At 41.3% G+C, this 11,182-nt stretch overlaps 1 pseudogene; it reads left to right on the top strand.

The window, feature by feature from the left end:
* Window positions 1-1,726: 1,726 nt before the first annotated feature.
* LOC125507481 lies at window positions 1,727-3,702 on the top strand (annotated as a pseudogene).
* Window positions 3,703-11,182: the final 7,480 nt, after the last annotated feature.

Below are 11,182 nucleotides of genomic sequence, written 5' to 3'. Positions count from 1 at the left end.
TGTGCATTGAAGAGTGACTAAAAAAAGAAAACTTGTGCATTGAAGGTTCTTTCATTCTTTTATTCTTTCTCTAGTTCGCGTTTCTTTTTCTTTTTTTTTCTTTTCTGTTCTTGTTTTCTATTTTTTTTCTTAAATGCAAATTTCTTAATTGATGAACTTTTTCTTCAAAATCGGAAAGCTTTTTTCAAAAATCCACGATCTTTTTATTAAATTGTTGAACTTTTCGCAAAAATTGTGATTTTAAAATTTTGAATGAACTTTTTTCAAAATTTATGGATTTCATTCAAAATCGATGAACTTCTTTCAAATTTGATGAATTTGTTTTCAAAATCAATGTAATTTTTTCAATTTTGATGATTGTTTTCAAAATTGATGAACTTTTGTTCTAATTTGTGAACCTTTTTTCAGAAAAAATGGAAATTTGTGAACTTTTTGAAAAAATTTCATGAACTTTTCTAATCTGTGAACTTTTTAAAAATATGTGATTTTATAACATATCTGGCGTGGCATGGAGAGCAGCAGAGGGTCCACAAAAATAGAAATCTATGAACTTTTCTAATCTCCCAAAATATCGAGCAGAAAAATGTTTCAACTTTTTCTCTTTGACTTTGCTTTTCAGCAGGTTGCTGGGCCAGCCCACTATGTGTCGCCCGGTGTTGAGAGCGCCGAGTAGGCCAGGTCTCTCCTCGGCTTTCAAAAAAAAAAAACCTCCACAGCTAACAATGCATATTACTCATCCCCCCTGATTCCTCAACAAACCTCCACAGCTCCTAGTCCCTCTGGGAATTAATAGTAGTACCATTCTTTTCTCTCACCCGATACTTATTGTTACAAATATTGTTTTGTACTACTTTGTCCATCCATCAACGTATCATAATCACATTGCTGCAATGAATAATTCTGTCCCAAACATGTTGTTCTGTTATTGATGGAATGAAACGGAATGCATGCAACATTTAGATTGACAGAAAATATAGGCATTTCATTCGGCATGACAACAAGTAAACAATAAGTTGAGGATTCTTGTTCAAAAATAAAAATAAAAATGGACTGCAAGCGGTGCTTCCGCTCTCCTTCGAGGGCATTGGATTGATGCAAGTGCAAATCCAAGATCTGACGACGGTCTACTAAATATTAACGGGAAAATTACAATATCAATATATTAGTTACTTTGACCCACCCTACCATATTGTGAACATGAAAAATTTACATCTCCTGTTACATCGCACGGGCACTTACCTAGTCCTCAACAAACATTCACAACACCGTACCCCGCAAAAATAAAAATCGCAGCACCCCCATGCCACTCCCTTACTCGCACTCGGCTCATTTACCCTACACCTGCCCCGGTCTCTCCCCCTCGGCCTATTTAAACCACATAATTAAGCTCTGCCGCACCAAGTTCCTCAACAGCAGAGCAGCGATCTCACGCAAACAACACAGTAGAGAGCGAGGCAGCGAGCGAGTGGAATCGATATCTGTAGACACTGTAGCTGGCTAGCTAGAGAGGTGTAAATGTAATGGCCAAGAAGTGCTTTGGCACTGCCGCCTCCCTCCTGCTCTGCCTTGCGCTGGCGGCGCAAGCCGTCGCGGCTGCCAGGACCGTGCCTGCTGCAGCTGGAGGCGCGGCGGTGGCCTCACTTCCGGCTGCCGCAGAGAGCGGCGCCGGTGCAGGAGGAACCGGTGGCGCGGACGAGAAGAACACATGTTTGTGAGCGTGGGAGGCATGCAGAACCTACAGGGCCTCCTGGACGTCGGCGACGACTACGGTGGGGGCTTTGGCTATAACGGCGCCAGCGTCTTCATCAGCGTCACGGGCCGGCTCGGTGGTGTCCGGCCCGGGGCGGCGTGGAGAACGGCAGAGGGTTCCCCGGCGTTGGAGGAGCCGGCGGCATCCGTTTTGGAGGATTCGTCGGCGGCCACGGCCTGTTCGGCAGGCTGGGAGGTGGGTATGGCGGTGGAGGCGCCGGCGGCGTCATGCCTTGAGTACGTCGTCATGGCCGAGCTACCGAGGGCGCCCCCGGTAATGCATATATGTACGTCACCATGCTCTCTGGTTGATGCATGGTGGATCGCGCTAGTTTAGCGTACGTGCGTGCCTGTGCATAGGGTGTGCGCTCGTGTTCTGCCGCAAGGTTCAGGCGCAGTAGTCCCAGAAATGCTAGACTTACGTAAAACTTCTTACGGTCATTATGTATCGGCTGAACTGTCCCAATTAATCGGCTGAACTGTCCCAAATCTACTATCCCTATAAAAGCATGAGAGGGCGGAGAACCAAATCATCCTATTCGTTGAAACTTGCAATCTGATGGTCTAAATGGCTCCAATCTATCAAACGTGTTTTACACTTTAATTACCCACCAATGCCACTCCACATTTTCACTAACCCACCGATCCCACGCTAATCCATCTGTACCCCTTCGTCGTCCTAGAATACATGAGCACGATGCCACGATCCACATGCCATCCCTCCCCTATTGCTGCCGCCAACCGCTTGGAGGGTCACCGATCACCGCTCCTCCACTCCGCCGCCCCGCCACCGCCCCATGCCGTCGCCACACCCCTATGAGCGCTCGCATCTGCTTAAGCGTGGGTCGCGGTCTCGCCTCCAGCCGATTCTCCGCTGGGCCGAGGCTTAATCTGTTTAAGAGTGGGTTGCGGGAGGTGTGTCTCCGTCCGAGTGACTGCATCGCCGAGGCAGCAGCGGTCGTCCAGGCCGCCACCCAGGAACCGCGGCCCTCCTCCGCAGACCCGCCAGCATGGGCTACCGCCCAGGCTCCACGACGACGATGTCGAAGAACAAGGTACGCCAGGGAGGCGAGGCCCTGCTGGCGCACCCAGTCGCCACCATCAGGGCCGCAGGCCGCCGAGAGGCTTAGCCGAGCGGCCGCCGTCCAGGGAGCAATCCAGACGCGCGCCGCCGGCAGGCATGGCCCGCTCGCCCGACGCTCTGCGGCTGGATAAGAATTTCGACGATGAGGCAGGGTATAGGGACTATGACAACGAGGAGGCTGAGGGGGAGGGGGAGGTTCGCTGGGGGGGGGGGGGGACATGGTCGGGCGACGCCATGCCCAAGCCACCCACTGGCTTCGTCCTTGACGAGCATGGCCAGTGCATCGCTCCCGCCTCCAAGCGCATCGTCACCCTCGTCAGGTGCTCCACATTCAGTTTTCTCCTAGCTAGCAGTTCATACTTGAAATGCATTATCCAAGTTCATCTTGCAAATTTGTGCAGATTGATGACGCGAACAATAGTCCATTGGAGTGCATAATCGGGAGGGTGTTCAGCAGTACATAGGATCATGAGTGCTTTGTTCTCTGCCCGGTCGACTGTGATTAACCACACTCTACAAATTAGTTGCGGACTTGCAATGTTCATTAGTGATTTCCCTCTCCTATGATTACTTATTTCGTGCCTGTGCAGGTGCTCAAGAGCACAAACTTCAGTGGCTGGATCGCTGTATGTCACTAACTACATACATTACTCATTTATAGTTCAAACATGGTTTCAATTGATGCTAGAAATATTTATTTCGGACAATGTAATTGATGTGTGTTTGTAGGTTGCCTCTCTTGGGTGATATGATTTTTTGCGGTTTCTCATAAACTGCAGTGTGTTATGCAGATGGAAAAAGCATTCAGGTTCTGCATCCTGCCCAGCAGGTTATTTGTTATGACACAAGAACTTTATTATGGTTTTTGATAAAAGAAATATGGACTTCGAAATAGTTTGAAGGTTATCGATTATATGTAGCAAGGCCATTTGATTAAGTTGGCTCTTTCTTGACACCATTTTTTATGCAAGCTATTTGAATACATATTTTCCAAAACAAAGTACATAAGTGTGTTTGGGTGAGGCCCAGATTAAACATCTCACATTTTGTTTCAGAAATCATCTCTACTTAAGTCCAAGAGGTCACCAGGTGAAGGGATGGATAAACTATTAGGTTGCATTAATTTGGAGCTATGAAACTGGTAAAAGGATTATAGTTGCTGCAACTCCTAGGGATCAAGGTTTGTTCCACATTTCTATAATTTTATTTATATTTGTACTAATTTATCACATATCATGCATCTTTTCTCCTTTAGACTAATTATTACAGTAGAATATATTGGCCAATAGACTGCCATTCTTACCTTTGGCATTGCATCTTTTTTCTTGACAGCCTGTTACATTGGAACTTGGTGAAGATGTCGTATTTGAGTATGTTGACATTGACAAAAGGTACATGCCGAATGCTGAGACATATATACGTTGTGTGAGGCAGAGGTTAAATGCTCTGTAAATAAAGAGAGACAACAAGGATTGGTGAGTTTATGATCCCACTTTCGTAATGTTTTTATACAAGAACAACAATGAGCGACATATGTACTTCTCATCCAATTAGTTTTCTAGCACGTAAATGTAACTATTTCTTCATGCACGTGAGAAAGACAAATATTAGTTCCTACATGTTTGAGGATATGTATAACCATACTATGGAATGCAATTGTGCCGAGGAGGAACGAGGATGAGAGATGTGTCCTACTAGACATATTAGCAAATTCTTAGTTCATTTGATTACATTCATGAGTATTATTCTATTCCAACATACGGGCTTTGTTCAGTGCATATACAGATATACTATCTTATAGAAATATGTTGTTCAGGGATGAAGAGGTGGATAAGTTTGTGGCTTTACTTACTGAATGTCCAGATCTGTCTTGCTTCTCAGCCAAGGCCTACATTTAGAGTATACATATTCATATGTAAGTGATTTAAGGTCAATTACCCCCCCCCCCCCTCCCTGTTGTAATGCTCATCATCTTAATTCAGACATTGTTATATATATGCACCATGGTTCACGACTATACTTTTTTCCGTAGGGCCTATGCAAATCCATTTGGAACAGTGTTAATATTTTACATTTTGCTACAAAAAGTTGTGTGCTGCAGGTGTCTATACACGGGAACCAAAGAAGGCAACTCGGCAGTTTCTCCCTGCCCTAATCAAGATTCACAATGATAGGAGGGCACAGAGATCATGCTGCCATGGAATCCATCCATTTTCATTGCCTTGCTGCTTTCTAGCTTGTTTCTTGATATTCAATAGCCATATACCTTTAGGACTTGGGATGCGATTTCACATGTATCCCGTAGCTGATGCTTTTGCCGGTTCATGATGAGCTATTTTTGTGTAAAGCTGCTATTGGCCGTGGAAAGACTAGCTATGCATGGCTCAGTTTTATTGAGTTTAGATGAAAATTTGAGTGAACCGACTAAATTCATACAAAAAAGGGGCCAAGTACAACCCCAAATTAGAGACATGATGGGATGCCCATCCTGGTCACTATTAGATTTTGTTATTTGTCATCTAAGAGCTACTATTAGACTTGCAATCTCGAACGGCTACCTGTATTTTTTAATTTATTTGTGGACCTGGAATGGCCATTATTTGGGCATAGGACATGCCAGTACGTTTTCTGAAAGTTGCAGGAGAGGCATGCTATTTAAAATGGATAGATTGCAAAAAAAAATTATACCTCCATTGGTCAGGACCTGACCATGGAAGAATGAACACTAAATGTTGTCAAATGAACTACATTGGTCCGGATCTCCACGTAATAAGTGTTATTTTTGCTGCACTGGCTCGGGCATCCGCATTGTCCGTCGACGGGTATGTATGGGTCGTCGCTTGGTACAGCCGCATGAGGAATGGCTGGCCATTGAACTACATTGGTCAGACATGTAGGTAATGAGTAGCATGATTCATGTCTTATTTTGGTGATAAAGATATGATATCGATGCAGCCTGATGGTTTGCTGCGAGCGAAGCGATGCCTTTCTATGAGGGAGGCGAGCGGCCGACGACAATTGTTGTGAGTCGGGCGAAGCGGCCCCGTCGATGGGTATGTATGGGCCATCACTTGGTACAGTCGCAGGGGGGAGGGATGGCCATTGAACTACATTGGTCAGGACCTGTAGGTAATGAGTAACATGATTCATGTCTTATTTTGGTGATAAAGATATGATATCGATGCAGCCTGATGGTTTGCTGCGAGCGAAGCGATGCCGTTCTGTGAGAGAGACGAGCGAGCCGACGACAGCTGTTGTGAGTTGGGCGAAGCGGCTCCGTCGACGGGTATGTATGGGCCGTCGCTTGGTACAACCGCAGGGGAAGGGCTGGCCATTGAACTACATTGGTCAGGACCTGTAGGTAATGAGTAGCATGATTCATGTTTTATTTTGGTGATAAAGATATGATATCGATGCAACTTGATGATTTGCTGTGAGTGAAGCGATAAATCCTGTCAATTCCCACATGATATCTGGGCATTCTTACACCTGGGGCCGCTTCACTCGGATAAAAGTAAGTAAACAAGAATTAATTCTAACTCCCACATGATAAAAAATAGTAAAAGGTCTCGCAAAGAAAATAATCCTATTTGACCACTATACATAGCGAGCATCAGGAAATAGAATTATCACGAATTCCGTGTAATTGGCCAAGCTGCTAAAGTAGCTAAAGTAGTGATAAATCCTGTCAATAAAATAGATCCTATCTTTATGACTTGGGAATTAGAAATATATATTTTTGAAATGAAATTATGATAAAAAATTATGTTTCATTGTATAACATGCTTTCAGTCCAAACGTGCATTGCACGTGCAAGCTTACTAGTTGGGAAGAAGTTAGAAGATGGATGGCGCTGCAGCACATAAGACCTAAGGTGTGCGCTCGTGTTGTGGACAAAAATGTCCCAGTGTCCACGTGTTCATCAGACACACGGGTTATCAAGCAATGCTTATACATAGTAAAAAATAACAATTTTTTTTAAAATCGATTGTTAAAATACTTACTAAAGTGAAATGTTTCACATGAAGTAGTAGTTGAATTGAATATAGTAATATTGAACGGTGAACACAAAGATGATCCGCGAAATTGGAAAATCACCCGAAAATTTGGAAAATTACATTAATCCAATTCTCAAACAGAAATGAGTCAGTGATTTTTTTGGAACAACATATTAATGTTTTTTTTGCGAAAATGATCTATTGTATTATCAAAGTTCAATGGAGGTACAAAGCATATCAAATATAATAAAAATTACATCCGGATTAATCACCGCCAAAACTACAAAAACACATAAATCCAATTCTCAATTGTACTAACCTTAAGATTCAAAACCGTAGTTATATAGTGAGTCAATTACATTGGTGGTGCTATAACTTGACGTAAACGATCACTTTGGTGCTAGAAGTTGTGGTGTACATCAAAGTGGTGCAAAAACTTGGCATTGACGTGCAAATACAGTGCTTATCTCGTTTGTATACGGAATGAGTGCTGGCTAGAACCATGGGGCCCGCTGTCAGCCACTCAACTAGAGAGAAGGGGAGTATAGCCTAATTTATTGAAAAACACCCTCGAGATATATATTTTCACAAAAAGGCACTGTTGACGTGGCATTTTTTCACCTGTATGACCAACGGGTCCCGCCAGTCAGAAGAGAGTGAAATTTAAACAACACTAAAAGTGAGACTGCCGGTATCGAACGCAAGACCAACAACTTTAAAACAATTTGGCTAACCAACAAGCCATCACATTCGTTTTCAATACAGATAAAAACATTCCACATATTAACTCTGGCCGCATGCGGAGCTTATATGGGCCGCAGATAGTGCGCCCATTCTGAATCTGTTCCTTTAATTTTTGTTTTTGTAAAACGTAGCTAATAAAAATTATGTTCAAATTTTTGTGTGATACAAATATTATACATAAAAACGGTTATTAGTAAATAATAAAAGTTAAATATACATATGTGTATGATATAAAAATTATTTAGTTAATGCAGACCTTTAACAAAAATTAAAATGTTTAATGAATACATAAATATTATACAATCACGTAATAGATTTAAATTATACAAAATGAATATTCATATGAAAATTTTAAATTTTAAATTATGAACATTTTTAGTTATACAAACATGTGTATAATTATTGAAATCTTATATAACTAAAATATTTTTGAATTTTAATTTATTTATTTTTATAAATTATGCAAACATTATATAATTCGTCAATATTATTTAAATATATGAGTATTTTTACTTAATATGTGAACAATGTTTTAAAATAATTTATTCTGTTTCATGTACAATATTTATAAACACAAATATTCATGCGTTATTTTTATTACTGAGATTAAAATTTATATACTTTCTACAGAATTTTTTTAAAAACTAACAGGTGCAAAACGGACCATAAGATCTGCCTCCTCCTGCGCCGAGGTCAAATACACAGAACGCCGTTGTCCAAATTGGGCGGCGAGATTGCAATTGGTGGAGTGGTTAGCCTGGTGCTTTTGCGTTGGTGAGGTGGTGTGTTTGACACCTGCTTGTATTTTTTAAAAAGAAAATAATATTTCAAGGGTGTGTTATCAAAAATCAGGCCACATGTTCATTCTCTCTGGTCTTGTGGCTGACAGCCGGCCCCACACGCCTGGTCAGCACCGATCCCATATACAAACGAAGTAAGCATCGTATTTGCATGTCGATGCCAAGTTTTTGCACCACTTTGATATACATCATAAATTCTAGCACCAAAGTGACCGTGTACGCTAAGTTGTAGCACCATCAGTGTAATTGATTCTTATATAGTTTGGGTGTCTCGGAGCGAAAATGCCATTTGGTGGCCGAGCTGCCTGGCGCTCGATATCCTGCGCGTTAGGCTTGCTAGCGATCAGCGGCAGACGCGTGCAGACGCGTAGTATTCGCTTGTATTTCACCCTGTAATCATTTACCACCCACCGTATTATTCTTTGATCAACAGTGTATCCCATCTCAATTGATACGTCATGTCAGCGCAGGCACAAATAGGGAGGCTAGAACATCGGCAAACTTACTAGCCATTTAACGATCGTTTGGATTTATGCCCAGAACTATTTAACTCGACCAATTAATTTATTTGTTAATTTTTTCAAGAAATTTTTAGTCTGTTCATTTTCAATCATGACAGTACAAAGAACAACATAGATAATAAAAATAAAAACCATGTCCGTGGACTATCTAGCGACAACTACAAGCACTGGAGCGAGTCAAAGGCGTGCTGCCGTCATCGCCCCTCCCTTATCGAAGCCGGGCAAACCTTGTTGTAGACTTGTAGTAGACAGTCGGAAAGTCGTTGTGCTAAGACCCCATAGGATCAACGCACCAGAGTCGCAACCATCGTCGATAAAGAAAGTCGTAGATTAGAAGGATCAAACCTGTAAACACCTAAACAAAGACAAACAAAGACCGGATCCAAATAGATCTACAGAAGATCAGCACCGACCGAATCCTGCAAGATCCGACGGAAACAAACCTCCACACGCCCTCCAACGATGCTAGATGTACCATCGAGACGGGGATAGAGCGTGGAAGACATTATTCCTATTAAGGAACATCGCCCCGCCACAGAACCCTAACGAAGATGCTGAATCTAACAAGAACAAGAACGGGGTCCCTCCCGCTGGCGGGGGCCAGAGATCCTCCGCACCTCCATGGCCTAGAGGCCATAGGAGATGGGACGGACCGGCGGCGGCACCGACAGGAGGAGAAGAGCTTTTTTGTGGAGAAGGAAATAGATCTTTGTTACTGCCGGACAAACGTTGGCATTTATGCCCATAATTACTTTTTTGGGGATATGCCCAGAATTACTTGGATATGAACCAACAATTCTCAAAGCGGTTATGCTATTTATTCAACTCTTCTTCTCGCTGTCCAAAAAGAAAAGTCCATGTGTTGCAAAAATAATTTGTTCATGTGCGTAATAAAATCTACCAGTACTTTTCCAAAATGTTCCTCTTCGTGAAACCAGATCATGTGTTGTAACAAAAATGTTCACTTGTATTGTACTAACAAATGTTCATGCATTACAACAAAATGTTCATTTTTTATAAACTTTTCCCATTTTGTTTCTTTTTTGTTTAATGTTCTTTTGGCTCTTTTTTGTACACATGTTAAAAATCTTCATGGTGTCTTTAAAAATTAATGGCATGCATTTTAAAAATGTTCGCCATGTAATTTTACAAAATATTCATTTATGTTGTTAAAATTGGTTTTGTTGTTAAAAATGTTCGTCTCATTTCAAAAATTGTTCAACGTGTATTCTAAAAATGGTCATTCATGTATTTTTTTATAAAAAAAATTGACACATTTTGAAAATTTAGTCATGTATTTTAATATTATACATCACATACTTTTACAAATTGTTCAGTGTGTATTTTCAAAATGTTCATTCTGTAGTTTCAAAAATGTGCATCGTGTTCTTAATAATTGTTAACTGTTTATTGAGAATGATGTACAGCGTGTATCAAGAATCTATTTAGCAGTTTTTAAATACACGCTTAACGGGTGTATAAGTAACAAAGTCAACCAATTTTGCAAAATTGCAAGAAAAACTTTATGTATACTCGAACACTTTTATTCTTGAAATATGGGACCGTTTTTTCACTTCTTATATATAAAAATAATGAAATATTTTTTCTTCAAAATAGATATGTTGGAAAGAAGTTTATTCATTTTTCCCCTCTTTGACTCATGCACACATACAGGTGTGGTGTGCTACCAGAAATACAAACAATGAAAACTAAAGAAAAACAGAAACAACATATGATGTGTTAGCTTTTGTTTACCAGCGTATGGTGTGCTAGTAGTAGTTAGGAGCTGACTAGTGCAAATCTGGGCAACAAGTGGGTCAGTGAAGCTGATGTGCGGCATGGCGAATAACAATTGTAAGAGCATCTCTAGCAGACCCCGTATAATGCCGACCTATAAAATGCGTATACAATTCGCGGAAAAACGGCTTTGTAGGCCGGCACGGGCGGTGGCCGAGCAGACCCACTTCTTTGCATTTCAATTTCAGACATGAAAACACATTTCTTTGCTTCTTTATTTTATTCAAGGGCATTCGGTACATAATAATTCATAAAATCTTTACTAGAATAGTAAGACCAAAAAAACAAGAACCCCAATTAGGCATTTTGATATCCAACTTCCATAACTGCTCTCACTAGTTGAACCAACATCTTCTCCATGCCTTCATTGCTAATCTGCGAATTCTTGATCTTGCATTCTTCGTTCTTCTTCTTTGATTCCAAAGAAGTAGACATTACTTCCCCTCTAGTTTCTTCTCTAATTGCATATGCAGCCGCATCATTAGCCTC

Source organism: Triticum urartu, chromosome 5 (assembly GCF_003073215.2).
Source record: "Triticum urartu cultivar G1812 chromosome 5, Tu2.1, whole genome shotgun sequence".
In the NCBI taxonomy this organism is placed as follows: Eukaryota; Viridiplantae; Streptophyta; class Magnoliopsida; order Poales; family Poaceae; genus Triticum; species Triticum urartu.
The sequence above is the reverse complement of the archived record's forward strand: the minus strand, read 5'-3'. Positions and strand labels throughout refer to the sequence as shown.